Genomic DNA, 26,273 nt, shown 5'->3' with positions numbered 1-26,273 from the left:
TGAAGCTGCTGAGTGGGACCCAGTAAAAAGGCAGTAAAGTGTAAAGCGTGGATGACTAAACGTTATCATACTGTCGTGACGTCTTGTGAAATTAATCAGTTTTTCTGTTTGCTTTTATGGCAAAAGGATTGAGGCACTTCCTTTCTTTTGTTATCCCAACAGCAGAAAACTTTCCATTAACAGCCACATGCACAAATCAGCCATAACATTATGAGCACTGGTAGGTAAGCTCCTCAAATACAAAAAAAAAAAGATTATCTTATTAGAATGGCACCTAAAAGTGTAAGTGGGTGGGATATAAATAAATACATACACACATATGTTAAAGTTGATGTGTTGGAAGGATTTGATTGACTCAGGCATGAGCCAAATAGTGATAGCTGACAACTTGGTAATCGTATCTCCACAAGCTCCAGCTCCTCTGGGATGCTCCCGGTCTACAGTGGTCGGGACCAACTAGAAGTTGTTCAAGGAGGGAAAACAACAGTCATGGGTAACCAAGGCTCACTGATGCTCATGGGGAGCGACAGCTGGCCCATGTTGTCTGATCTAATACAAGAGATATCTTAACTCAAACTGTTCAATAGCTAAAAAGCTCATTCCAGTAGAAAGGTGTGAAAAAACAGCGCATTGCCTTCTCTGTACTGGGCTGCTTTGTCACAGAACTGTTAGGACACCCACGTGCCTTGCATGCACCCATGAAAGTGTATCAGAACTAGACCATAAAGCCTAGGAAAGGAGTGTCTGCTTTGATCAATCATGTTCTCTTCTATGTTATGTAGATGACCAGTCTGTAGGCATCAATTAACTGGGGATGACTTGGCATGTGGATGTTCATCCTAACCTTTCATAGAAACTCTTTCGGTAGGATAATGAACCTGCCACGCTGCAAAAAACTGGTTTGAGAACGGTTCGAGGAAGTAAAAACTATTTTGAGGTGTTGACTCAGCCTGGAAATTGTCCAGCTCTCCATCCAGTCAACCATCTGTGGGACGTGCTAGACGTGCAATTCCAATCCACAGAAACCTCGCCTGAAAACTCACAGATCTTAAAGGATTTTTCACTGAGTGGCTGGTGCCAATTAACCTTCAACGGTCTAGTGGAGTCCATGCCTTGACATTGCTTACTGAGTGAGTGGCTAAATGTGTAATTCTGTATATAAATCTTTCAGAGAATAATCTTAATATTACTGTATAATAATAACTGAAAGTCTCAGGTGGAGAGATGGAAAGTGTCTACCCATACACAGAGAGATTATGTTTAATGATGATGGAGATTAATTTCATGCTGCAAAGTATAAATTGAGGTAATAAGTGGTTTGAGCTAAAAAGATGTGAGATCAATGAGATGTTTAAGACAGATGCTTCAAATTATGACTTAATTCTCATGAAAAAAATATGGTTTTCCTAGAAACTACATTTCTGTGTAACTAAACACTCATTCTAATCTCATGCGATGTCATAGGTGACTCAATTGGCTTCAAAGGAAACCTCTCTTTAAGGAAGAATGATGAGTCTTGGTTGTTAATATCGGGAAGACAAAGTGAACAAAGCCTTCATCTTTACAAGAGACTGGGGTTTGCATGTAAATCTTTGATCTGCAGTTATGATGGGGTACAAAAGTGCTTATTCTGGTTAACACATCTCAAGTCATACTGGACTCTGTCCTTTAGGTTCTTCAAGTGCCATGAGTACCTAAACATACTCCTAAAACAGCTGAATGATGTCAACAAGCTAGAAGCACATTTAAACTTTTGATTGACAACCTACAAACCAAATAAGTTTCTGTGTACCTGTGCTGGTTCACAGTGTGGCACCTTATTTATGAAAACTCAAAACTGTTAAAATCACTCCATGCTTTTGGGCTATAAAATCACTGCAGTATGCATTACATGAAACTGTCATAAATGTGATATTGCACAGTTATTACAGGCTTATTAATCATAATAAGGAGGATGTGATGGTCTGTAGGTTTTTGGTTTAGTCTTTGTTACTTTGAAATTGATATTCCTGGTTCTCTCTCTTAGCTTAGTTCTTACTGTCCACGTGTCCTTTAATGTTTAAAGCTGTCCTACATTTGGGTCCATCATCATGAGTCGTAACAGAGCTAGGAGGAAGTGGATGATGGTTTCTTGGTTTTCTGTCAAACAAGCAAACTCAATACAACTTTTCACTTTCTGACTGAGCTGCCTGTTGAGGTTGGCTGGGCTTAGGCATGAAAAAAAACCCCGTTAGTTTTATATATAAACAAAAACACAGAGCTAGAAATGATATATCTAAATGCACTGATGTGTTTTCTTTCTTTTTTTATTTCGTCTGTCTTTTAAAGTTCATTATATCTGTTCAGGTGGAGTTCTTAATGTCTACATTTACCTGGATTAATGTTACCATACACAGTTAAAAACACTGAAAGGCGGCTCTATGAATAAAAACAATTACAATTTTCTATCTGATAACTTTGCATTTAAAGTATGTATCTAAACTAGCTTTATCTGCTGTCTTCCAATTGAGCTTACAAATTGCAAGCGTATAACAGGGTATGTAAATCCTTTTGGTGTTGCTATGTGTTACACAACAATATTTGGCTCAATCAATGCAGAAGATTTGATAGAACTTTCCTGTCTGTTTTCATCAGTCACATCGATGTGACAGGAAAAAGAAGATTTGGCAGGTTGAGTCACATAAGGACCGAGAGGGGGGCGGTTGCAAGGTTAATTGGCGACGGGAATAATTGGCCAGTGGGCTCAATTTGTCTGATGGGGGGAATTGGAAACCAATCTTACTGTCGGTTTGGAAGCATTCCATGCCATTTCTCTATGGAGGCATCTTTATCTGATGCTCTGTGCTCGAACTACATCCCCCACTCTGATAACTTTCACTACAAATGGCTGTGTTTACATCAATTCTGACAGCAGCTTATTTGGCAAGTTTAATTCCAGCTGGTGTTTTCAGAGGCTCCCTTTGTGAGCATATGGTAAATGGAAATCATTCTAAACTCCTAACCTCATGTAGAAAAGTGCATACATGAAGAGCTTATGCTTGAAATGCATGGATTTTTACAACTGAGAAGCATTAAAACCAAATGTAAGAGCAAGCGCATGTTTAGTATTCAGGTTGCAGATTTTTCTAGCATTTTTGCTGGTATGGGTTTTATAACTGTGAATATCTCTTAAAATGCAAGAACACTGGCTTCTCAATGTGTATTCTTTGTGTAGGTTTCCCACTGCAGACCTTCTCACTCTTAGCTGCTTGCTAAGCACAGCTTGTCTCCAGGGTATACTTTGCCTCCCTTTCTGTTGGCGTCTATTTGTACCCACACAGACGCGATCAACAGAATCAGCATCTGAAATTGATTTTTCTCTCTGACAAAATTAAATGAACTTTTGAATGATTTTCAACTCAAAGCCAATGATGCAAATTTAATGGTGTTTTGGCCTCGTTTTTATACTCCAATTCTACTTACACTGCTTAATATGATCACACACAGTTTCCTGAGATATAATTAAAATGACTGTAATCACAAGCATTCTGGTTAAGATTGAAATTACAATGTTCTGGTGTCTCTTTAATCTATGTGGACATTTAATTTGTTGCTTCATCCTTGTGTGCAGGAAACTTGTTTCAATGTAAAGAATAATTAAACTATTAATGGAAAAGCTTTAAGATGTTAAACAATGCTTGACTGCTCAGTTTAGACCAATATATATACAGTTATATACAGTTATTGACATCCTAAATTTAGTAATTTCAGTTGTAATATTATAATGATAATGCTAAACTGTTACACTGTTCCCACAGGATAAACAAGAAGCAGTTCACTATGCTTTTTCTCATTAATGTTTCTGCCCGCCTGTATTTTCTTTTTCAGTACATGTTTGTATATAATATGATCATACATTTCATTGGTAGTTTTAGATAGATATGTCAACTAATGTACAGTCTTTCACATATGCACGAGGCTGCCAGGATATCTTTCCTTATAGGTACTTTAATTCAGTTCAGTTTTATTTATATATAATTATATAGTGCCAAATCACAATCACAACAAATGTCATCTCAAGGCACTTTAAAGATACTGACCAATTCATTGTTGTAACTTTACAATGTGGTAGAATATTAAAAGGAGAAGAACAGATCTATCCTAAGGTGAGAGAACTCAAACCCAACAAAAGGATGAGCAAGGAATGTAATCAATGTCTTCCCATCCAACATTGACCGAACAGCTTGTTTGTTCATCGCCTAAAATACAACTCAGAACGGAGCCCCCCTAAAGTACCACCTCTACAAACTGAAAGGCAGTTTTTTGACTCGCATGAGGGTTCCCAAATCATTCTCAAGTGTTTGTTTTTACCCACAGTTACCTGAAGTAGAAAATGCGTAGTTTTATCTTCTGAGACTGGAGCGAAGCCGTAGGATCGAATGAATTAACAAGCCACAAAGTTGTCATGAGGAGGAAGGAGGGGTGGATGATGTGAGGATAATGTTCTGAGTCTTTAGCCTGTGCCTCCAACTGTGGGAAGCTTGTCTGAGACAAACATAATCTGTTATGGGCAGTCAATAACAAAATAACATGAGTGAAACGCTTACATCACCTAGTTAGGTTTAGAAGTCAAATGGCTAAAATACATTCTTTTTACAATGCACCAATCTATTTTTTGAAGGGGATCGACATGCAAACACAACATGATACAATAAAACACTCCTTGGTGTCTTTGAAAAAACAACATTATGGTGGTTAAGGGTAGAATTCAAACATACCTAGTTGGTTATATACCTAGTTGCTACTATACCACCATCCCATTAATAAAACACCAATTTTACAATCCACAATCCCATAGGGTTGTGTTGGGGAGGAGGACAATCTCCCTCTTCTGTGAACTTTCAAAAGTTTCTATATTTTTGCGTGAATGCGGTCTAAAAAGCTCAAATATACCAATGAGACAAAAATATTATGCTTGGTCATTTATTAATTGAGACAGAAAGCCCAACATTATCTATCTGTGAGTGGCTATCCATAAAAGATGAGCTGTTCATTTCAAGGACAAATCACTGTCAGATGTTTTCGGTCAATAAGATGTTAATTGAAAAAGATTGGATGCCATTTTTTGGTACAGATGGCTCCATCACTCTAATCTTCAGAACACTTTTAAGGAAATGTAGCATGGTACAAACAAAGAGGTATTTTTTTTAGCATCTTAGAAAAAGAGAAGTTGATTTTCATCTGACAGAAAACTATCCCTAAAAAGTTTGGACTCAATTCACAGTAAAAAAAAAAAGACGGTACAATGGAAGAAATTCAAGAAAACTTGATTATGTTTGGAAAAAGGAACGCACTGCACTCCAAAATAACAACATCAGTCTGTTTTAATTTCATCTTGGTCCAGAGTGTGCCATTCTTGATGGACCTCTAAATTCTGCATGGGTCATACTAGTGAATTCGAAGGGAAAGTATCAGGACATCTGTCTGTGAGCTGAATTTACAGAGAAAGGGAGTCATGCAGCAAGACAGTGACTGTGAGGCCACAAATCGCTCTGTGACAGATTTGATCAAGAAAAATTAAGTTAATGCTCGGCAATCAAATCAAAGTCTTTACTTTAATCCTATAAAAATGTTGTGTAGAAATCAGAAGTTCCTATGAAGAAAGCCACCGCATCCAAGAGCTCAAGCTGTTCAGAGGAATGGGCTGAAATTTCCACAAGCTCGATCAGTTATTGCTGAGAGGCTTCACACTAGATCCTAATGAATGACAACAAAGAGTTGTCTTTGAGTGTCAAAGAGTTGTATTTTTTCTGATTTTTCTCTGAGTTTATACATAAAAGGCAATATCAAGTACTTGGTTTTATGGCATTTTGGTGTAAAGAATGCAAAATTTCTTTTAAGACAATGCTATTGTCTGCTAACTATGTGCTGATTAATATAAAGCTCCTGTCAGGGTGTTCAGTCATTTAATGATTTTTGTTTGTTTAAATACATAACAAGAGTGGAGCTTATTGTCCACAGACAGAAATACATTAAACACCTTTCCAGAAGAACACAATGGTAGCGAATGTGGGGAATTAAACCATCATAAGCCTCTCTGAACAGCAGTCTTATCTCTAAATGCCACTGGACACAAACTTTATGTAGAGGTTTTCTCATTTTCTGTCATTTCTAAGGGGAAAGGGAAGTGAAGATTACAACTGCTAGCTGGCAATAAACTTCAAATCAATGCTTAGACACAATAGTAATGTTGGGAGGTTTATGTCATTGTCCTAATATGAAGTAGATAGAAATAAATACTGTGAGGTATTAAGTTTTCTCTATTTAACCAGTAAAACTCTATTGTAAAACCTTGTGAGCAGTTGAACTGTAATTATTCTGAATGAGTCATAATATCTGAATAACTTGTGTGGCGTCATGTCCAATTTTGTGATCCTCCAAACTTTTATCTCACACGCAGCGCTGTAGAGAAAGCCCTGTGGTGGGTAAACATCAGTATCAGCTGAGAATTAGTCTTTGGTTTTATGGAGTTTATTGTTAACCTAGTCTTCTGTGGCCAGATTTATCTGCTGGCTACTCTTTAAAACTGAAACTGCTTTTGTTTCTCTAATCATTTAACAATCTACCTCGGGTGGCTTAAAGCCCAACATGTAGCTGTTTTCTCTTGCAAAATAGTGTAGGATGGGAACTTGTTTTGATGGAAATGGCAGAAAGAAAAAGGTTAGAAAACATGTGCAAACAAATTCTCTGTATCTACCACCATTTTCTGAAGGAATCATTTAGGCATGCCTTGTAGCACAATCCAATTGTTGAAATGGATCGACTTTGAAAGTGGTAACATGAAGGAGAACGCTGGTTGGAATGAGCCACCGATTGACCGGCTTATCCCAGTCGACATCCATAGAGTTAGACTATTATCCTGAGCCCTCATTGAGCAGACAAATGGATTTCTCACTGCACAGACCAAGAAAAAAACAACTGAGACTAAGAGCTCCATGGGAAATATTTGATTACTAATTTCTTTAAATTCTCATTAATTTCCCCTATTTTACTTTGAGTTTTTACACTTGATTGACATTTTCAGCCCAGTTCTTAACTGCACTGGCTTTATATTACTGGTTATTAGGGCTGGGTTTATCAGTAATACAGATACTACAAACAATACTACTCTATAATTTTGATTGTTTCATTTGGAGCACATTTCTTGCTTCCTGTCAAATCACCGTATTCACTTATTTTTAATGAGCTGACCTCACATCAGCACTGACTGTGAAGCTGACACTTTGCTTAGCTTTTCATCTGATGTAGTATCAGTCATACTGTGCTAAGAATACAGATGTGGAGGTGGTGTAATCACACAGCCAATCAGCCCTCGAATCAGTGGACCAACATAAACTGCAACAAGGCATGACATTATCAGAATTGCTTTCCCATATCTTTACAATTGTTAGCAGTTGGCCACAGAGCATAACTTAACCCTTTATTGTCCTGCATTAGAAAAAAAAGAAACTTTTTCAGTTCCTTGGGGCGGTCATAATAAGAATCAATGTTTTTTTTTCCCCTCAATGTTTCGGGTGATGCTGTACAGTAAAAATAGTCAACGAAATGGTGCTTCACCTAATGGTAGATGAGCACATTACAGGAATAATGAGGTAACATCTGCCGGAGAGAAGGGCTGAAAAACCTTTGTGACATTCTGCTATGTTCAATTTGAGGGTCTTAATTCTGCTATTATCTGCTAACTGTCATCTGTTTGATCATTTAAGAAATGAAATGCTAAAGAGCTCAAATCCAGAGCTGACTGTGTAATAAGTGTGGACGTATTATTTATAACGAGAATTAGTGTTACCTTAAAGCGATGAGGGGAGATAGTTTGAAGGTAAATCTCGTAAGCACCAGAACCAGAAAGCTGCTCTGTAGATGTAGTAGCAGCTTTGCAGAAACACTCTCAAGCTTAAAACGCATTGTTGAGGTGAGTCATGTGACACGCGTCAAGTCCCGCCACTACATCAACAGGAAGCTTCGCATTGCAGCCTGCATCTGAGCATGCAACCCGTCGGCTGCGGTGACTTTCGTTATGATTTCCCTGAGTTGTCTTCTTTTAATGAATAGCGTAAAAAATTTACATTTTGATCTGTGATATTATATCTTTAAGGCAGCAGATTAACTTGCTAGCCTGCTAGCCTAGGCTACCAAATGTCTACCAAATGTTTTCTGACACTGTTCCTAAACTTACTGTGATGTTTCTACATTTTAGAGCTTAAAGGCAAAAAAGATTTGGATTAAAACCATGATTATTTTTACAGTACTGAAATCATTCACATTATACAAAAATAAATAAAAATAAATGAAAATTTGAATAAAGGATGAAAATAAATGATTTTAGTCACATTCCAACATTAGTTTTAACTGAGTGGATAAACACTACATTAACTTAATTTCACATCTGAATTACAGGATACATTTCTGCACTGATGGGACTGTTGGTCATACAGCTACGGATATTTTTCTAAATTTCAACAGCTAATCTCTCCTCGTCCAATCTAAAATACATTTAATATGAAAGAGTGCTGCTATAAAAGGAGGAAATAAAAACTGTTAAGCACAATGGAAAATGAGCCAGGAGCCAGAACGTCCTTGCAAGCAGCAAACAAAATAAATAAGCAGACATAATTTAAAATTAATTTAAAAAAAGGTTTTTTAGGAGAGGGTTGAGAAGTGAGTTCAGTAGCGCATAGAGTTCTGCCACCGGTGAGGGGGCTTCTAACAGAGAATGATAGGACGGCTGGTTTTGATAGACGCTGGTGTGTTCTGCCCTGAAAGTTTTATAGATAGTTCAATTCGGTTTGTTTTTATAGCAACAGTTCACCACAAAAATCAACTCATGGCGCTTTAGAGAGAAAGTGAACAGGTTTAATACAAATTTAATAAATCCTTTGAACTTTAAACAGAATGTAAACTCAGCCACTCACTTATTAGCAAAAAGCTATTGATGGTGAAGCAAAAGCTTCACCATCAATAGTGGCTGTTAGAATGGATTTACGTTACAAAGATACTGGCAGAAGAACACTCTGTTACAAAGCTGATTGATGCTTTGGTAGCAACCATTGGTGAACTGGTACCAATCCCTACTCCTCAAACTTTATTTGTGCAATGGATACAGTTTCCGGAGTGTAGCGGTCATCACGTTCGCCCAAAACGCGAAAGGTCCCGGCTCGGAAACAAGTCTGTATCTTACTCGCTCTCACAAAGGCTTATGTCATGATGTGACTTGTCGTTCCAAGATGGTGGAATGACCTACCGAGCACTACCAGAACAGGGGTGTCCCTGTCTATCATCCAGAAACTCTTGAAGGCCCAGCTCTTCAGAAAGCATCTCCTACCCTGTACTTCCCTCCATGTCTGCACTCTATCTCGACACCGTCACCTCTGACAGAGCCTGACTAGTGGTTTTCCTTCTATGTAGCTCATCATTGTTAGCTTTGATGTTAGCTGTAATGTTATATCGCTTTGGATAAAAGCATCTGCTAAATGCATAAACATTTGCATTGTTAGCTTTGATGTTAGCTGTAATGTTATATCGCTTTGGATAAAAGCATCTGCTAAATGCATAAACAGAAATGTAATAAATTTAACAACTGACTGATTAAATCAAATCTGATGTCACTGTTATATGTGTCATGTCCATGGGGTTTTCGCCATGTTTTTAGTTCGTGTTTAGTTTTGTCATGTTAAGTTTTTCTCATGCCTTAGTTTCTAGCTCATGTCCGGTGTTTAGTTTAGTTTTCCCCATAGTTTCTGTTGCTCTGCCATCACCTTCATTCAAGCCACCTGTGTTTTTCCCCTCAGCTGCACTCACTCACCTATCACTCGTCAGTATTTAATTTCCAGGTTTCCTCATTGTTTTGCCATATCCTACACGTCGATACACTTCATGTCAAGCTAAGTAATATCACATTGCATCGCATCATATCAAGTTCATTGTTTTTTCATAGCCTTAGTCATCTTTTATTTTGTCACAGTTTAGTTTGTAATCCGGCTTATGTTAACCTTTTTTAAAAAATAAATAAATCATGTTTGCTTTTTTTGAAGTCTGCATCCGTGTCCTTTTACGCTTCGCATCCCCACCAAACCTGACAATATGAGCTCCTTCTTGTTAAACACTCTGTTATTTGGTGATGTTTTAGACATTTGTGTTGAATATTGACATTTATACCAACTCACCGGAAGTTTTTGTGAGTCACATCATTACCAACCCTGGAAACGGGTGAAATTGACACCCATCCTGGCAATGGCAAAGTAGGAACCATAATTTCCACAGTCAAATGTGATGCTGCCATTAAAGAATGAACATAACTCACTTTTTTCTTTCCAGCACATACATTTCAGAGCAGTGACTGATGTTACAATGTCACGTGAAATGAGAAAAATGCTTTGGAAAATGTTTGAAAATACTTAAATATATGAAATGTTTAAGTATATGATGTGGACTGTATCACTTTCTTAATGTTTAATGGAATTCTACACACAAAAGCACTTCTTTTAATAAATATGTAAGTGCTGAGAGTGAAGTAGTTGACTGATTCATTTTCAGAAAACATAACAAAGACATATCACCTGTCAGTCAGGTGTGCACTGATAGCTGCAGGACTGTGGAAAAACTTTTGAAGAGGTAAAATGTATAAAACACTCATCAAAAATTCTAAAATGAGCATGTACTTTCTATTCATTAGATATTTAAAGCAAAGCTGGCATGAGGTTGCGCATTGTGAAATGGCATGAATGTGCACAAGCCTGATTTCCACTCCAAACTGGTGCCTCAATCAATCATCTGCATATAAAACTGCTGCTTGCACCACAAGTTATCAGGCTTGGCAATAAAAACAACCGTAACGTGGAAGCAGAGTTTTAACGATTGATGAGTTGAGACACTCATGAAGTAGAGGAAATTATGTTTTCTGAGATGAAATTAGTTCTGGAATCATGATCATATAAACAAAAGAAACTCCTGAAGTAATAAAGTTTGATAGTCCAGAGCTAAAGGTTGTAGTAGAGGAAAAATACAGAAATTGTGAGACTACAGCTCATTGAAGGAGAGCGAGAGGGCATAGAGGACGGTGTCAATGCCTGCTTTATCTTTACCATTTGACACATGGCTTCTTTTCTGGGCCACACGACTTTGTTGGTAATCAGGACAGAGGCAGAAAAGTGAGGGCTGATTCACAAAATAGTTTAAAATGGGTTGAACAGTAAAATAGTTAATAAGATGTTCTACAACACCAGAGCATTCATCCTAACATTTTTACAACTGTTATGAACAGCTTCACTCTGAGCTGAGATTGCTGGTGTTTTCATTGCACTTTTTAACCTTCCTCCCAACCCAAGGTCCCATGTGTCTCTACTGTGCTCTCATCAGCAAATGTTCAGAGTCAGAAAGAAAAAGTACCCGGTAAGAGTAAGAAATAACGTATATTGTTTGGGTTACATGTTACAAAATACATGGTTTGACAAAAACTCATGATTTTAGATTACACGCATCAATACCCGCCATGATGGGAACATTGCCCAGCAGAAAACAATATCCTGGGGATACGTTACCGTCTCACAGTTTACAACCATGGATTGTGACACTACTGCATTTCACACAAGTGGACAATTGCACGTACAACGCTTTAATTGCTTTCTTCTCATTAGAAGTATAATAGTTTTCCACATATAATGTACACTGTGGGGCCTTTGACTGTAGCTGTTGAAATTCTGGAAAGCTTAACTGTGTATTTTGGGGTCTGCCTGGGTTGATGCACTTGAGGCTGAGACGGTAATTCCCCTTGGATGGAGCTTTGGACCTAGCCCAGCCAAGCTATAGAAAGCCAAGCCCATACATGTTGCCCTGCCAGCACCCACATCTTTTGTTTGACGCTGGTTTTATTTTACACCACGTCATCACACTATGATCGCGCATCTACATTTATACCACAGTTGTACCCACATGCCATATATTTTCATACCTGTCATATAAATAATATTCTATAAGTCTATTCCTATTCTCGTCACTTCCCGTTTGTGATAGCACATGCATGTGTTGTGTGCACGCATCGTTCACACATCCTACTCTAGATGTTGAGATTCATTTGCAGTACGCAGGAGAATTAAAGAGGCGACCCACATCCATTCTGCCACGAGACATTAACGCCAAAAACGGTCAGAATGGGGAACCATCTTCAGGGACAAGAACGATGCGTCCTGTGGAAGATGTTATGCCCCCCATGGAGCCCTAATCTCTGTCAGTCTGGGATTATCTGAGACTAAGAGAAATCATATCCACAGAACTGTGGAAAGTTCTGAGAGATATTGGGAACATTGTACCTGTCAAGCATCCGTCAAGGTGAAATGTGTGCAAGTGTACCACAGAGAGTTGCTGCTGGTTGAGATGGAAAGCAATGTCCCAGAAAATACTGATATGATTTAAGTTTGTTCTGTTTAATGTACTTTGAAGTTATGCCAGTTATGAAAACATTGACTTTACAGTCTCTCAAACTTCTGCACAGTACATGTTGCATCATCAACTCCAGTTCACCGTGCGCTAAAATTTACAGACTTTTAATGAAAAGCAAAAGGTAATTTGCATCTGTCGCTGCATTGCAAAGTTCCCTGCTAATGATAATTAATACTAGGTATTCACGGGGCAGGGAAATGAATCATAAGTCGTTAAAATTCCGGAGCCAGGGATTTATTTACCCGTCTTCCAAAATCCAACTGACATTAAATCAAATTAGAAATCTAATCTAAAATGAAGATGCTGAGGAGATTCAAGTATTTGTTCAATGAGACTTCAGGTCCTGTTTAGTGAGGACACAGTGTTACCGATTAAGCTTAAAAACAGGCTTCTGAGAAACTTCAGCAACAAAAAAAAACACATCACTTCTGCTGAACAAGAAACAGGCGGCAGGGAAAACAAATGTCAGACACGACAGCAGCCAGACTCCTTTCAACATCCTTTTCTAGCTTAATAATGTGGTGAGAAATGTTTTTCCTTTTAAAACAAGCTCAGACGTCAACATGCTTTCACTCATTCCCAACCACTACATCCCTCCAGTGTCTCTTTAGCTTCTCTTAGACTTATAAACTCATCCTCAATGTATGCGGGAACTTTTTTTTATCATTGAAGTGCTGAATGAACAAGGAAACAATATATTAAACACGCGTCACACAGATATTCAATGCAGAAGAACTGGAGTTAAAATGTGTTTAATGCCATCCTCCTTGTAGAACAATTTAGTTCATTATATGCACTTGTGGGATGCACCTCACTCTGACTTTCAGCTCAGGCGATAGCAAGTCAACCTCTCATCTGAGGGCTCTGCTAAACAATGCTTCCCTGAATCATTAAAGTGGCTAAGCCTGCAGATGAGCTCACTGGGTATAACGCACCCGTCACAGTAATCATTACTGACAGGACATGCAGCTGCTAATGATCTTCTCTTAATCACACTTAATCAGGTAATAATGATTTTGAGGTGAGAGATGAATCGCTTGCTTTCGCCATGAGGAGGCCTTGTTTCACTTGACTGGTTTGGGTGTCAGGAGGGGCTCTGAAGGGGGCAGAGCCTCTTTTTGCTGCACCCTTCTCGACTCGCAGGGTCACCTGCTGAGTCATGAGAAAAATAAAGCACAGACTCCATGACACTCTGTTTTATGTGTCAGGACATACAGTTAAAAACATCATCTGGTCCACACAAGGTCTTAAAATGAGATAAACCCAGCCTCAGATGAACAACAAACACAGTTCCCCCTCACCGCTGTCATTGGAATTAAGAGGGTAAGTAGCCCTGCTTATCAAATAGACTCAATTATTGCACATCAGTGTGTGAGAGAAAAGCAGAAGTTTTGTCAGTTTGCTGGTCTTGAGCATTCAGGTGTGTGTTAACACAATTCCAAGGAGGAAAGACATCAGCAACGATCTTAGAGAAACGATTGTTGCTGCCCATCAATCTGGGAAGGGTTATAAGGCCATGTCCAAACTATCTGGAGTCTATCATCCTACAGAGAGAAAGATTATTCACAAGTGGAAAACATTCAAAATAGTTGTCAATCTTCCCAGGAGTGGACGTCCCAGCAAGGTCACCCCAAGGTCAGACCGTGCAACGCTCAGAGAAACTTCCAGAGAGTCAAAACGTCAAGTTAAACGTTCATGACAGCAAAATTAGAAAAAGGCTGAACAAATACGACTTGTTGGAGAGAGTTGCAGGAGAAAGTCTCTTCTTTCTAAAAAGAACATAGCAGCACAGGCAGCTAAACTTCATCTGAAACACAGCAGCAAATCTACAACAGGAAGTCTGAAAAAGAAAGGAATCCAGATGTTGCAATGGTCAAAGTCCGGACCTCAATTCAGCTGAAGCGTCAGGTGGGACCTGAAGAGAGCTGTGCATAAATAAATAAATTAACTTCAAAAATCTCAATGAACTGAAGCAACGGTGTAAAGAGGAGTGGACCAAGACTCATCATGCATAAGTTATTGCAGCTAAAGGTGGTTCTACAAGTTCTTGGTTCTTAGTTTCTCAGACACTGCTTCTGCATTTTGACTTTATTATTCACACAGTGTAAAATGTCATGTGTTGTTGTTCATCCTAGACTGTTTCTATATAATTTCAAGACCTCATAAAGACCAGATTTTTTTTAATTATGTCCTAATATATAAAACCTGTTTCAGACGAATCTAAGCACTGCACAAATGGTACCGATGGTCGGTGGCAGAGCCGATGAGCTGTGGCTGTTGGGCCCGACCTATCAGAGCAGACTGTGCTTTTCAGAAGGAAACAGTTCATTCAGAAGTAGATTGCACTTTAATGGGAACTTTAATGCTTCCAGTACAGTGTTTATACGGATTTACTTATAGTAGTGTATTAACTTTAATCCAGATTACAAATATTGAGCCAGTGCAACTCGAGCTGAAAGGTGATAAGAACTCAACTCAACTTTATTTATAAAGCCCTTTAAAACAGCCGTGGCTGAAACAAAGTGCTGTACATGAATAACAACACAAAGTATAAGGCATAAGACATAAGAACAATGTAAAAATAATAATAAACAATATTAAAACAATAAAACAATAACAGAAACAGAGTCTCATGCTGGGTTAAAAGCCAGGGAATAAAAATGGGTTTTAAGACGAGTTTTAAAAATGGACAGTGAAGGGGCTGTAAAATAGTAAGTGCAGTGACAAACGTAATAGTTTGTGTGGAGCCACATGACATGATCAACAGAATGTTTTGGGCCAGAGGGGAAGATAATCCTCAGCACTCTGAAACAGGTCCTTACCAGCTTTGATAATGATGAAGAGCGAATCATTCAGAGATGGAGTCTGGACCTTATTGTGTCATCTTGGAAGTCTTTCCTGTTCTTACACAAAGCAACTGGTCTGAGTTATGCAAGTCAGGTAGTCAATAATGCTCAGGTATTTAAAAATGTCCTTTTTGTAGTAATTTTGTAATTTTTTTATGAAGAGAACTAGAAGTGCGAGAGCGGAAGCTTTTGCATTTTTCCTCATCTCGAAAGATAAACAAGTTTTTTCTTGATATGACTGAAAAAAAGACTTTCTGCCTCGCTCATCAATTTAAAGAAAATATTCAGATCAATCTTGCTTTCGCTCAGGTTTCATAATTTCACAAGCAACAAAACACAGAAGCTGCCTCTGTAGCTTACATTTTGTACTGTATGTAGCTTCCACTGTGATTTCTTTATGTTGAGCACAGTTTGACAAAAAGGACTTCCTCTGATGCCACATGCCACATTAAAATGAGCAATCCAGCTGTGCAGATTAGTGTATACTCACTCGCACTATGACGCACTCATGACTCATACAATTATGGAAAAATACATTATTGCACCAAATGGATGGAGCCAACTTAATGTCTTGTTTTCTAGCAAATAAAGAAACCTCAAGATTGTGCTATCCCGAGGCAAAACTCCAAATACCACGTCTGTGTTTTGTTTCAGAATTTGCAAATGTCAGATCATGTTAGGTTTTAATAGCTGCGCCCATTCATCCCTTTTCCAAATCTATTTTTCACCATTTAGGATGTCAGGTATCCTTAACCCAACCCAGCATGTAATGAGTGTTAGGCATGAGATCAGAGCCGGCACCTACAGGTAACCCAGAGCATCCAGTTATGGATAAAAGTCTTCATATGTGGTTTTTCCTTGTATTCACGTTTACTGCAACATTCCTGAAGGAGACTGACACAGACTGGACCGAAGCTACAGAGCGACTGTCTTGTTATAGCCACTCAAACCCCACACCATAGCTGAAGTGTTGCCAGAACACAGTAAAGTACAGCTTCATCACAGCTTATTTTTTTTTAAATTGGTGATAAAACTATTTTGCAGGTCAATTTGATGGCATGTTGTGGCAGGCTTGTGCAGACAGATGAGGACAGATTCTGGACTTTTTACTGAGAACTCTCCACAACATTAACACATGAACACTGGCAACCACCACAACCAGCCTTACGAGTCAGAAACATAAAAAAAAAAAAAATCAAAAATCAATAACCACAGCCTAAACATCAACAGTCCCAGGAGTCTTTGCTGCAACAGATCACTACAATATCTGCACTAAAAGATCCAGTAATCTCCAAAGACACCCAGTTGAAACAAATTGAGCGGTCAAAGTTGTGAAGTGGATATTTAAGTGGTTGATTGCCTCACAGCATCAACTAATACATTAACTGACAAGGAAGAAAATATTTCACTTTAAAATCTATAGAAAGCTGTATGAAGGTGTCATTTGACGATATTCTGGTGGTGTATTGAGAACAGGCAGAGGTAACAGACCTAATTTCCAATCATGCCTCTGCTGGACTGAGCAGTCACCATCTGGTAATAAACATTGTTTATTTCATAGTTTGGAATGAAAGGGCTGCTTTTTTCCAGAGTGTCTGATCGAAAGACGGTGGCTGGTTTTAATAAACGTAGTTTCTGAACCCCAGGTGAGGAGACCATTACATTCCTTTAAATCAGCTGCATTTCAACGAAAAGACATCTCCAGACCTAAATGGAATAAATGGCAATGTCCTTCAAAGTGAGCCCTATCCACACAAACTGGTATATTAAAAGATATGAACTGCAGGAGTAGATATGCTATGATATTAAACCGTAGACAGACCTTTTTGATATGCAAAATATTGAGTTATATGGCTTTGTTGATCTTTAGATGGAATATGGTGCATCGCAAAGCTGTGAGATCAATAACAGCGGCCCAATATATGAAAACATGACTCCTCAGTGACCAACTGCGTCTGGGTGCATTCAAGTACTTTAAACTCCTGCCCCACACTGCCTGCTTTACAGATCAATATCAACCTTTAAGGCTGTTGTTTTAAACTATTCATGATGAGACATTACTGAGAGTGAATAAAGTCAAAGTTAAGAGGTTACATTTGTTAGAAGGAACATCTTATTTATCTGGTAGCGGTAAGATTGCCACCTTTCATGTGGGTGACTTGGGTTCAAATCCTGACGACCCTGCATGAAAGGAAAGGTACCACCTCCAGTAGGGGTCCTGAGGCAAGACCCCCCCTTACGCCACCTGCCTACCTGGGATATGAGTGTAAGTCGCTTTGGATGAAAGCGTCGATCAAAGGCATAAACATTATCTATCACTTTTATCTGCTGAGAAAACTGTTAAAAGTTCAATTATGCTCAACAGCGAAAGTCAAACAGCTGTATGAGAGAATCTAATCTTTAATATCTTTAAAGGCTCAATCTTTCTTCACTATGACATAGTCCCCAGAAATACACCAATTATTTCTGTCAGAGTAAAGCTCAAAAAATATATAGGATATGAAGGTCCAATAGCATGAGAGAGATTTTTGACTTTGGCCTTCTTTGGTCTTTACCTGAGTGTTGTAGAAATGAATAAATACATAAATAATACAATTTGATAAAAGAAAAACAACCAAGTTCATAGGATCCTGTTGGAGCAGTACACCCGTCAGTCTCCAGCTCAGAGGACCAAATCCCAACTCTTCTGTCCAGTCTGCGATGAAAGTGTTAAGCCTTAAGGTTTCCACCACTCTCTGTGTTCACACTGCTTTCCAGCGAACCATGGCCTTTAATAATTGTAAACTCAATGAAGCATTCTTAACAGCTGCTGGTGGAACGGCTCCATTAGGCCTTACAGACGGCTGTCATCCTCATATCAAACCCATGAAATGTCAAACTGTCATTATCACACGCCTCAAACCCCATCTATCCATCCGCCAATTTAATTCTTATTAAATGCACATTATAAGTGGAGATGGATGGTCTTGGTCGAGTGGAGATACAGCTTCGGAATGACTTTTGATAGGGGACACACAAGTATTAAAAGTTGGCACAATGGTTTTTGCTGTGGTGACTGAAAAGTATCTAAAATGAAGCCAAAAACCATGGAAGATTAGTAACTATAAGCTTGGATATAAGTTAGTTTAATCGAAAAAAAGGTGCTCCAGATTGTGTGCAGACACTCTGCAGAGAGTCACTGTGGAGGGAAAACAAAGCTGTGACCGTCCTTTGTTGCTCTGCCAGCTTGAATGAGAGCAACTCCACATGACCCAATAAATAGGCTTTGGGCTGTGTGATGCAGGGGTTATACCCAGTGACTTCCAGACCACAGTCGCTCATCTCCATGCGGCTTCATTTTTTTTATATAAAAGGGGACTAATTATTGCCTCCAAAAAATAAAGAAGGCTGCATTCTGAAGATAAATCTACTTTATTGGTTGCCCCTGAAGTAAGCACAAAAATGTGCACGATGCAGGATGGTTTAGTGAAACAAGGAAGCAAATAAAAGAAGCAGAACACATTTTTTCTTTAATTAGTAAATCCAAATCCACGCAATTAGTCCGGTGTACTTTTAAAACTGGAGAGATGAATGTTTTTTTGCTGTTATTTACTGCAGGTTTATAGGATTAATTAATCCACTCTACAAACTAATTAGCATGCAGTAATGACTTTGTGTCAGCCACCCAAAACAAATCAAACTGATAATAAACTCATTTATACTATATGTGCTATCCCATTATGCTTTCTGTGTATCCTGTTTGTAATTCCACCCACTGCATGTCTCCGAGTCACCTTTAAGAGGCCTCTGCATGACTTACAGCACCAGTGGTATTTCAAACAGTTGTGATTGTGACAAGGTGCATCGCACACCTCCCGTGTGTGTAACAACAAACCAGCTGCTCCTGAGGGACACCTCTGCAGACGATGCTCCTTGAATATTCATCAGGCGCTGTTACTGGGACACACACACACCCATATATATATATATATCATCATATATAACAATGCTACACTGATCAAAGTGGGCTCATTATCCACCTGCAGAGCTGCAGAGTTCTGTTGAAACAACCAATCAGTTAAAGCTATCAGTGTTCAGGTCTCTTTCTGCCTGTCTCAGCACATCATCTCCTTTGGATGGCAGCACTTTAACCAACACACATCTGATTTCGCTCCTCTCACCCAATGTTGATTCAAGAGTGTTAAAAGAGAGCCTTTTGATTGCATTAAGAAGAAATGAGAAAGTGTGTCTGATGTATCTCTAGTGTGCCATCTGATTCTGCCAGGATGATTTCTGTCTGATAATCAGCCTCTTGAAATGAGTGACCAAATTGTTTCCTTAAGATGTCCCATTTGATATGTGTGGGTTGGGATCACTACATATGTGACGACTGTCAGTTTCCGAGAGGTAATAATGAGATTTGAGCCAAGATGATCCACTTCTGGAACCACCTGAATTAGAGTAATAATCACAAAGTATATTTGTAATTGACCTGCTCTTTTTTCACACAGACCTGCAGCAGATCCACTGATGACAACACCCACAGCAGGAGCTTTTTGCAAAAACGTGACAAAGGCCTTTTTTTTTGCCATTAAAGCCACACAGAGATAAATATTTGGCGAGGTGTTGAACACATTTTCAGTAAATTCAGGTTCAGAGAGGGCTTTGAATCAAAAGATGGCGTCAGACACTCAAAACTAAATCATTATGTCACGTGACAATGTGTGTTCGAATCATGGAATAAATAAAACTGTGCATAGTTTTGATAGAAAATGATTAAACAGGGGCTGGTGGTGTAGTCGTTAGCACTGTTCACTCACAGCGAGAGGGTTCCAGGTTCAATCCCCAGCTGGGGCCTTTCTGTGTGGAGTTTGCATGTTCTCCCCGTGTATGCGTAGCTTCTCTCTGGGTACTCCGGCTTCCTCCAACTGTCCAAAAACATGCATGTTGGGTTAATAAGTGTCTCTAAAAATTGGCCCTAGGAGTGACTGTGAGCGTGTGTGTTGTTGTTTGTCTCTGTGTGGCCCTGTGATGGACTGGTGACCCGTCCAGGATGTACCCCGCCTCTTGCCCAATGAACAGTCCTATCAAAATATAACAGTAAAGAATAAGTGTATGTTAAATCCCCAATAAAGCTGGTCTCATTTCTATATATGTATATATACACACACACGTATATATTTTAATTCTTTCCTTTTTTGTAAGGTCAAACTGTGTGATCTTCCCCTTTGTAAACTACAGGCTGTTCATCTATTTATTGTCATTTATTCCACATAAGTGTTAGAAAGAGTGTTTCTAGGTTCAAAAAGTTCCCAAAAAGTCAACGGCGAGTGTCCCTGGTCAATTCTTGGATGAGCGTTCAGACTAATGAAGTGCCTAATATTCCTCATTGTAGTTGCCGATTTTACTCACTCTGTGCATTTCATTCAGTTATTTTTTCTGTCAAGTTCATAAAAAAAGTTGGCCCAGATGTCTGCTTTCAGAACACTGCATTCTTTTTTAATAACTGGCCACTGATGTGTGCCTATTTCTACCCATCCATGTAAGAATTCATCCGTGTCTACACGTTAGGTAGCATTTACACCGATGAAGTGTTAGTTATTACACTTTGCAGATTAGTGACAGGGATTTCACACAGGACTAACATTTGATAATCACTGGGGATTATTCCACAACTTTTTAGCCATTCTTTTAAAAATCATGACATATCCCCTGGCGTAGACTTCTGTAGAACTTAAGATGAAACTGTTTTGCCTGAAAAATTAAAGCCCAACACATCAGGTGCAGCAGCAGGGTATTTTGAATAGTTTTCAATGGATCAAGGCGAGCTCTGCAGGTGTCATTTCCAAAAATCACAGAAACATTTGAAAGAAACAGAATTACATTACTGTGGAGCGCCAGACTTCGAACTGAGAGGGCATATTTCCCTGTCCCTGAGATAAACTGCTCTTGCATTACAATTGTTTTAGGGCCCTTACTTTTGCTTTGCCACATTGGCTTCGTGTAGGCATGTTTTACTTTTGCCTTGAAAACAAAAGCTCAGTTTCTGCTCCGCTCTGAAGGAATTTCTTTTAGTCGTGTTGCTGCCAACAAATTCAAGGTGGGCAAATATTTTTCAAGAAACAATAAATTGTCTCACTTTTAACATATGGTATGTTTTATTGTGAATAATTGGATGGTTTATGAGATTTATAAATCAATGCATTCTGTTTCCATTTTCATTTTATACAGCGTCCCGATTTTTTTTGGAACTGAGGTTGTTTCCAATAACTTAGGCTACGGCTACACGGAAACGAAACAAGGTTTTTTTTAAAACGGGTACGAAAATTCTTGCAACCACACGGCAACGCTGCTGTAAAGACTCAGGTCCAGACGAAAACGGATGAAACGATGCAGTACACACGCCACTGTGTCACGCCACGCTGTGAGACAATAGAGAAGTCTCACAGCGTCAACGTTAGACTGACGCAAAAACGTTTTAGCTGTAACAATGGAAACGAAACGACCTCGTTTTCAAACTTTCCCACTCTGGAACCCGTTCTCAAAAACTATCGTTTTGGGGTAGTGGGAACGCCGGCTCCGTGTGGCCGCGACAGCCAAACGATAAGAAAAAGTATCGTTTACAGTGAAAAACGTTTTCGTGTAGCCGCAGCCTTAGAGCACAGATTCGAAGTGAAGCTCCATGCAGATGTAACCAACATTTGAGGAGCTGACACATTTTTAATAGGTTATGCAGATAAGTAGGAACTGAGAGTAGCAGGAGCAAACTTGCATTACTTCGGGCTCTTTTCGGCTCCTCTTGACTAATTCCTCCTCCGGTTGAAATAGCAGGCTTTTTATTATTGTTTATTTGCCTTAATTTAGTTTTTATTTTCTTGGTCCAGTCAGCTAATGGTTTTCAGCATACCCCCACAGACAGAGGCCCACTGGGGTGTTTCAAAGTAATTTGGTTCCACCTGAGGAGACACACATGCTTGCTCAAATGCACAATCAATATTAATCGACTCTGAGAGGAGTGTGAGGCATGTCTCCAAGTAGATGTTGCAGCCTGGAGATAATAGTTTAGGTAGGCTGAAATGTTCGGACTGCCGTGGCCACTGTCGAGGTAATTGATGACCTCGAGAGGCTCTTTGTCTCTGCGTAGCTGTTATTCATTTTCTGGTTCCCCTCTGAGAGCATCCTCATCATCGCTCCATCTCTCTGAAACTTTCTTTGGGTTTCTTTTTCCTCCAGGCCCACATCAATAAACTGAGATGAAATGAATAAATGTAAGACAAAGCTATGTATTCAATATTTTCAAGGCTCGTGTTTCCAGGATTTAGTAGATAAGATATTGATCACAAATGATGCCTTGATTCAAAGTTCACTGGTCTTTAAATTACTTTTGCCTGACAGTCCAAAAGCACTAAAGGTGGCATCTTTCAGACTCCACAGCATCCACTCTACTTTATCTGAACATTCAATGCCACGCGCGGCATGGCATTGAATATGAACAGTAAACACCTTCAGGCAAATATCGCATATAGTTGTTATGCATGTCATTTTACATGTTTAAAAGCTCCAGTAAGGGCTTCATTCTTAAAGAATACAAGGGATAAAATCACATACAAAAAAACAAAAAAAAGTGAAGTGATAAAAAAACCTGACATTCAGAAAATGTTTCAATAAACCTGTTTGGAAAATTGCTATGACACAGAATTTGTAACCGTCATATTGACTGTAATTTTAGCAGGTCCTAATTAGACCCCTCTAAAGAAATAACTCTTGTGTTTTAACAAGACACCATTAATAACCAGTTTATTTCGATCAACGCACAGAGATGTGATGCAGAATATTCTGTGAGAATCCCACTCTGGCGGACAAAAACGGCGCCTTTCATACAGGTAAAAAACTTGTAACTCTTGTAAGTGCTTAAAAACGTGTAATTTCATTTGGTTTTTGGTGTTAGAAAAGTAGATTTTGGCACATTTAGTTTTCAGAGCCTGAAACGCAGTCATGTTATCATAAAAAATTACAAGGGTTTAAGAACAGATATTTTGTTGTGCTGCTTCTCTTCATTTTCAAAATTAAAGTACATGTCACCTTCTATTTAAAATGTGAGGACCAGGCAACAACCCTAGGTTCTCCCCTGAAAACAAGACCAGAAATCTTATGTGCACCCCTGAATATAACACTGAATTTCCAGCCAATGAAACGCATTATCCATAGATAAATTCTTTTGACGTGCTGACCTCTGGACCAATGCAACACTGTTTTTGTAGTGATGCCATATGCAATCAAAAGTGTGTACAGGGTGTTTTGTACAAACATTTCTCTTTCGATGTGCTTATGGTTGAGTTTATATCTTTCTTTTTCCCCTCTTCTTTGATTGCTTTTAACTGTGTTTTTAATTTTTATTCTATTTGTTTCTCTCTTTAAATTGCTGCCTTATGCTATTCTTTTAAATGCCTTGTCTTCATGTAAAGCACATTGAGTTGCCTGTGGTATGAAATGCGCTATATAAATAAAGATACCTTGCCTTGCCTTGCCTTTTGTTTTAAAAACTGAATAGAATCTATATGCCTGTCCTCCGTTTGACTTCCTGCTATGATCTGTGCAGCTTGACATGGCTTCAATATAAACAAAAAGCAATTTACGGAACATGAAATTGAGACACTCAAGTGAAGGTGCGACAATAAATCTGTTTAGGAATAAAATGATGAAAATAAAACTGCAGAATGATAAGAGTCAGAAGTAATTAACCTTAGTAAAGAAATGGTTACAGAACAAGCGTATCAGGGCTACAGCTGACTTAAGTAAGGAATGGCTCCATGAAGCCATTGTAGAGCATGAGCCAACAATCATCTTCTAATTACTTCTTCTCCTCTTAAATTCACATTACCAAGGTCTTGCAACAACACTTATACACCTAACGAAACACAATGCTGTAATTATCTATAGCTCCAACAATAAAATATGAATCTCTTTTGTGAAAACTAACATCAAGAAAGAAACATCTGAAGAAAATCACTTTTTTTCTAAGGACCAGACTTTGCTGAAGAGTCTGTCTCATGGTACATTCTGTCACCTGTTTCTCCATTTCCACCTAACCAAGATTAAAGTGCTCCAAAAACATCCATCCATTTTCTATATCCACTGAATCCGTCGGTCGGGTCGCGGGGGGGCTGGAGCCTATCCCAGCGGTCATTGGGTGAGAGGCAGGGTACAACCTGGACAGGCCGCCAGTCCATCACAGGGCCACACAGAGACAAACGAGACAAACAACCACACACACACTCACTCCTGAGGACAATTTTAAAGAGACACCTATTAACCTAACATGCATGTTTTTGGACAGTGGGAGGAAGTACCCGGAGAGAAGCCACGCATACACGTGGAAACATGCAAACTCCACACAGAAAGGCCCCAGCCAGGAGTTGAACCTGGAACCCTCTCGCTGAGAGGCGACGGTGCTAAACCACCACATCCCCGTGCTATATCACCAAATATCATTCATTTACAAATACCAATGAGTGTTTAAAAGAAATGTGTACACATCGCTTTTTTGCATACTCATCAATTATGCATCTGGCCCCAGGTTAAGAGCCATTTCAGGGAAGCTTCTGGCACCTACAGAGGTAACAGAGGCCTCTTGCCTCAGTATTGACAACATATCACAATGGAAGCAGATATTCATGAACTGTAATTTTCCGATTCCTCAACACATCTTGAAAACACAGACCAGACATTGTCATAAGTAGCAAGATTTTCGCTTTGATAGAGGGAACAGATACAGCAAATGCACACATCAATTATATATATATATTTTTTTTTACACATTTAGAAACAATGGGGAGAAGTTTTATAGATTCAAACAATCAATGCTCACTACAAGCAGAAATTCATAATCTGACAGCAGCTTCAATAGTTCACATGGCAGCGCAGCCAAACAAGATGTTGTGTTTTTATTAACAGGCGGGTAAGACCTGTCTTCTTCAATTCTTTAAAACAGTCACTTTAAACTATCGATCATTCCCTTAGGGTCACATTGATGCCCGCTCTGCTCGCCGTCACTCACCAGAAGAAGCCAAGCGATAAGTGTGAAGCTAACTTTTTTCAATAATAAAAGAGTAGCTATATTATCACCTGATATAATCCTAGAATAATACTCTCAGATGGATTTTTTTTTCCTCCTTTCAGTGCCATGCTCAAGGGCATAACTTTTGAGAAGTAGCTCAGGATTTCACTGAGGCACTATCTCCACTTTGCATTCTCAGCCTATAGCGGCTGTGAAATTATGATCCTCTGGTTAAATTCCCACATTTCTAACTTTTAGACCTGGGATTTCTTGGATTTCTGAACTGGAAGGATATTTCTACTTGGCATGACACACTGCAGCTGGCAACACTGCCAGCTCTCACTGTAAAAGATTACAAACAGACTGAAATTAAGACTTTAAATACCCTCCAATCAAAATCACTCTTACATAAAGGTTATTTTACGTGCTCACTGAGTTTTTAAGGATAACAATTTCCGTATATTAATTCACTGTATGTTGACCTAGAAATATTAAGATTCATCTGCATTACAAATATTTAGTAAATGATAACATGCGTATGCTCTTTGTGGTCACTTACTTGAAACATTTGTGGATCACTAATATTCTAAGATACATACATCCTCTTAGCAAGATGGCACAATTACCTGTGGTCTTGATGATGTCTGTGACATGGTTTATAACACCATAGAAACACAGCATGACACTCTCCTTTACAACATGAATTCCCAGCTTGTTTAGGGGAGTGGACTGAGCAACAAGACCCCAGTCCATCCTTTCTTCTGTGGAGTTTTTCTTATTAAGGCAAATATCAACAAATAACACTCAATAACCCTTTAAAGGGGAACTCCGGGGCATTTGAAGCGCGTTTCCATAGCTAGAGGTTGTCAAATACTGATAGTAGGACACAGAGAGGTGCAAATCTGCGCTCCCTGGGT

Source organism: Odontesthes bonariensis, chromosome 9 (genome assembly GCF_027942865.1).
Source record: "Odontesthes bonariensis isolate fOdoBon6 chromosome 9, fOdoBon6.hap1, whole genome shotgun sequence".
Taxonomy (NCBI): Eukaryota; Metazoa; Chordata; class Actinopteri; order Atheriniformes; family Atherinopsidae; genus Odontesthes; species Odontesthes bonariensis.
Note: the sequence above shows the minus strand (reverse complement) of the source record.